Source organism: Gossypium arboreum, chromosome 3 (assembly GCF_025698485.1).
Source record: "Gossypium arboreum isolate Shixiya-1 chromosome 3, ASM2569848v2, whole genome shotgun sequence".
NCBI classification, from domain to species: Eukaryota; Viridiplantae; Streptophyta; class Magnoliopsida; order Malvales; family Malvaceae; genus Gossypium; species Gossypium arboreum.
In genome coordinates this window covers 55407675-55412919 of record NC_069072.1, presented here as the reverse complement: position 1 = coordinate 55412919, position 5245 = coordinate 55407675, and the positions used below count along the sequence as shown (strand labels likewise).

Here is a 5245-nt window from a genome sequence, read left to right as displayed (position 1 = left end):
AAATACAAAATGCCGACCAGAAGTTTAATATCTTCGTTCAACCCATCAACAAACCATTTCCACATGATTTCTTCAATAGAAACATACTTTCGAGCATATTTACTCAACTACACAAATTCTCTCTCATACTCAGTTATGGTTATACGGCCTTATTTCAAGTCTAAAAACTCTTTGTGCTTTTGATCCAGAAACGGTTGGCTTGTGTATTTCTTTCAAAACTCGATCTAAAAGAACTCCTAGTTGACCCATTCTCTAGGTACCATAGATACTAACGTATTCCACCACTAATACTCGATGTCCCTCAAAAGTGATATAGCACATTTTAAACACTCAACCTGTGTGCAAGAAAGCTCATCAAACACTCGAATTGTATTTTCAAGCCAAAACGCGGCTCTCTCAGGATCATCGTCAACATTAGTTCTGAACTCTTCAACCTCGTGTTTACGGATCTTATCAATTGGAGGCATTTTCAATCTTACAAGTTTGACACCTTGAGGAGCTACAGGAACTGGTTGGGGATTAGAAGGGGCTGGAGGTTGTTCAGTAGACGGGTTTATTTGAATACATTGTATGAATCATTCATTCATCATTTAGAAGAAGGCTTCTTTAGTCTTTCCTCCTTGACTACCCGTCTTGGGTCTAAATTCAGACGATGCTGTCCCTTAAGCAGGAGCTGGCGCATTACTTTCAACTTCATCAGCTATAGCTCGATTGGGATTCATTTACTATATGAAAACACATTTTAAAATGTCAGGAGTCATCACACTATCATAGTTTATATATGGCATGTATAGCTAGACGCTCACATACGCTACATTAGTCCTAGAATCAACTAAATTATAGCTCTGATACCAATAAATGTAACACCCCTTACCCGTATTCAACGTCGAAATAGGGTTACGAAGTGTTAACGACTTATAAAATAATTAAACAACTACTTAGCATATATTTTCACAATTTAGTCATTCATCATTCAATTTCAATCAATTTATCCCTAATACGAGCCTACAAGGCCCTAAACATACATTCAGAGTGGTTTGGGACAAAACCTATAACCTTGAAAACTATAACAGTTCGATTTAAACCCTAGTCAGAATAGCAGTTTTGGGGCCACATATTTGAGTCAGAAAAATATTTAAATATTATTTTTCGTGTTTACGATATGTGAATGAGCATGTGTAAAAGTCTCGTATGAAAATTTGAATGTTTGTACGCTTAATTTTAAAAAAGGACCTAATCGCATAAAATGTAAAAGTTGCATGCTATTTGTTAAAAGTGCTTATTTGATTTGGCTTTATGATTGTGAGGTCCTTATAAGGTTATTTGACCATTGAATGAATTAAATGACATAAAAGGGCATTAGTTGGTGGAATTTTAATGAATTATAATAAGGTTAAATTGGTAAAAAGCATATTAGTGTTATATTAGTTAAAACCAAAGTTAAATATTGGTAAACCATAATTTATACATATTTTTATCCCATGCTAAGCACATTTATGGATGATTGCTCCTTAGATTTGGCGAATTTGATGTCCTAATCCTTCAATTTTATGTTTTATACTTAGGTGAGCATTGGAGAGTAAAAAGAGCGATGAATGGGCCAAAAACGGAGAAAATGGGTTGACATGAAAAATCAACACGGCCTGGACTTCCTCACATGGGTAGTTCACACGCCTATGTCTATTTAACAAATTGCAACACAGCCTAAGCCATCTCACACGGGCGTGTCCCTGTCGAGTCCAAGTCTAGTCCTATTGGAAAAAGGCCACTCTTGAGGGTTTTGAAGCATTCTACAGCCTATATAAACACCCAGGAGGTACTTGAAAGACACACAGGGAGTAGGAGGCAAGAAATTACTCAAAGAAAGCCGATTGATCCATCTTAGAAGCCGGATTATCCTTCAGGACTGAAGATCTCCGTTCAATTTCCCTTCCAGAGTTTTTGGGTTTTCTTTATGTTTTGTTATCATTATTCTTTTGAGATGTTTTATTTCAAAGATATGAACTAAACCCCCCTAAATACCTAATGGGAATGAAACCTAAGATGGATCTTATTATTATTATCTGAATTATATGATAAATATTTGATTTGTTCTTAATTATGTGTTCTTAATTCTTGCTTTGATATTCCAGGATATTAATTCAAGTTTTGATGTGCTTACTCAGAGGAGCAAAAGTCCCTGTCTAAGAGTAGATCTAGATCTAATATAATTAAGTGGAGTTGATTGCATGCCTAGAGATGGGGTGACATAATTTTTCCGAATTAGGGTGAAACCTAATAAGGGAATCCATAAATCGAGTTAATGCAACACTAGGGGTTTTAATTAGAAAGAGATTTCAATTAATCAACCTAGGGTTAGACGTTGTTAGTCTCAAGAGAGATAATAATATAAATTAGGGATTTCTACGGATCAAGTCAAATAAATAAATCATCTAATTCAGAGTCAATAACAAGTGAAGTCTAGGTGGATTTTTCCTTAGGTATTGTCCAAATTATTCAGTTTTCCCAAAAGTTATTTCCCCAATTCATTTTCTGTGCATTCTTAGTTTAGTAATTAGTTTAGATAAAACAAATCCCTTTATTTTTAGGCTAGATAATAAAAAGAAAGTTAATACTAGTACTTTTAGTTCCTTTGGGTTCGATATTCCGGTCTTGCCATAAGCTATACTACTGTTCCATAGGTGTGCTTGCCTTTGTCGTGATAATAGTTAGTTTTCAAGAACGATCATTCATAAATTATAAAACCTACCACGATTTGTTCACATCAAGTTTTTAGCGCCGTTGTCGGGGAACTAAAATATTAGAAACGATTAATTTTTATTACTTTATCTATTTATTTTATTACAATTTGAATTTTATTTTAGTCTTGTTAATTTTACTAAATTTTCTTTTTCCTTCTGGTAGGTTTTTATAGTTTATGACTAGAAGAAACCCGTCAGGACCATTTCTTTTTAACAGTGAGATCGATCGCACAGCTCGCAAAAACCGAAGAGAAATTAGGCGAAGCCTACGTGACATAGAGGAAGGACAAGAGGACGATATTCAAACCACAACCGAGGAGATGGCTGAAAATCAGAATAATCAGCTTCCTCCTGTAGTTGCTGCTGATCCAATAAATCAGAATCCTGCGCCTTGTACTATGTATGATTATGCTAAACCTACTTTAACAAGAGGCGAATCGAGTATAGTTAGACTTGCTATTGCTGCAAATAATTATGAAGTGAAACCTAACATGATTCAAACGATACAACAGTTTGTTCAGTTTGATGGTTTGCAGGATGAGGATCCAAATACTCATTTGGTGAATTTTCTGGATTTTTGCGACACATTTAAGATCAATGGCATTTCTGACGATGCCATTCGCCTTCAGTTGTTTCCCTTTTCCTTGAGGAACAAAGCTAAACAGTGGTTGAACTCATTACCACGAGGGCTAATTACTACTTGGGAACAAATGACCGAAAAATTCTTACTTAAGTATTTTTCGCCAGTTAAAACGGCTAAGTTGAGGAATGATATCTCTTCTTTTGTGTAGATGGATCTAGAAACACTTTATGATGCATGGGAGAGATACAAGGATCTATTGAGAAGGTGCCCTCACCATGGGTTACCTTTATGGTTGCAGGTTCAAACGTTTTATAACGGTGTGAACCTCTCAACAAGGTAACTTATCGATGCAGCTGCTGGTAGGACTATCAATAACAGAACACTTGAAGTGGCTTATGAATTTATTGAAGAGATGTCACTGAATAACTATCAGTGGCAAGTCATGAGAACAAAGCCCACAAAAGCAGCTGGTGTTTTCAACCTCAACACGGTTACTATGCTATCTAACCAGGTAGAACTTTTAAATAGAAATATTGATGGTTTACATGGTTCTACTCATGTACATCTAGTGATGAGGTGCGATTCAAATGGAGGAGGAGTACACACAGAATATCAATCCTTCAACCCCAGCACTGAGGAGGAACAAGTTTAATATATGGGTAACAATAATACTAGACCTTAAAATAACTCATACAGTAATACTTATAATGCAAGTTGGAGGAACCATCCCAATTTCTCATGGGGTGGTCAAGGAAATCAAAGGCCACAACATCCCCTAGGTTTTCAACAACCACCTTACCAGTAGGAAAGGAAGCTGAACCTTGAGGAGATGCTAACGAAATTTATCTCAGTGTCAGAGACTCGTTTTTAGAATACCAAAACAGCACTTAATAATCAACAAGTGTCGATTCAAGGGCTTGAAACTCAGATAGGCCAACTTGCCAAATTAATTTCTAAACGACCATAAGGTAGCTTGCCAAGTACCACTGAATCTAACCCAAAGGAACAACTCAATGCGATGAGAAAAAAAAAGGGTTAGTTGAACCTGAACTAGAATCGAGGCAAAGAATTGTGGTAAGTAAAGGTAAGGATGAGGTGGACCATAGTGAGTGGAAACTAGTAAGTAAAGAGTACAAACCTCATGTGCCATACCCCAATACGATAAGGAAAGACCACACGGATGAACAATTTGGTAAATTCCTTAAACTATTAAAGAAATTGCATATTAACTTACCGTTTACTGAATCTCTTTTGCAGACGCCAAACGTAGTTAAATTCTTAAAAGAGCTTTTAGAAAACAAATGGAAGTTGGATGAGGCGTCGTACGTAGAGTTGAACGCAGTTTTCTCAGCTGTTCTACAGAACCAGCTACCCAACAAGTTGAAAGATCTAGGGAGTTTTACGATTCCTTGTTTGATTGGTAGTTTGAACGTGAATAATGCATTGGTTGATTTAGGGACGAGCATTAATGTTATGCCCTATAAATTGTTCAAACAGCTAGGTCTTGGGAAACCCAAACAAACTAGGATGAGCATTCAATTGGCTGATAAAACTATTAGATTTCCTAGGGGTATCGTTGAAGATGTTCTTGTTAAAATCGATAAATTTATATACCCAGTAGACTTTGTTGTTCATGATATGAAAGAGGATAGTAGCATACCTTTGATTATAGTACGACCCTTTTTAGCAACTGCTAGAACCATTATTGATGTTGGTACAGGTGAACTCACACTTCGTGTGGGTGATGAAACAATCACTCTTCAAGCTCGTAATTTGAATAACACATCGAATATTGAGGGTGGTTGTATAAATCATGCTACCAATACTAATCATATAGTGAAATCTTCTTTGCAGGAAACACGTTCGAGGAGCATACATGAGCCATGTTCAAGTAACAACAAAGAACCCATCTATAAAGAAC

General features: G+C 36.2%; 1 non-coding gene across 1 annotated transcript; it reads right to left on the bottom strand.

Annotated features, from left to right (window-relative positions):
- Nucleotides 1-3499: 3499 nt before the first annotated feature.
- On the bottom strand, nt 3500-3606 carry LOC128290985 (small nucleolar RNA R71). The gene has a single exon (XR_008280763.1). It is a non-coding gene; the product is annotated as a small nucleolar RNA R71 (small nucleolar RNA).
- Between the last annotated feature and the right edge of the window lie 1639 nt (nt 3607-5245).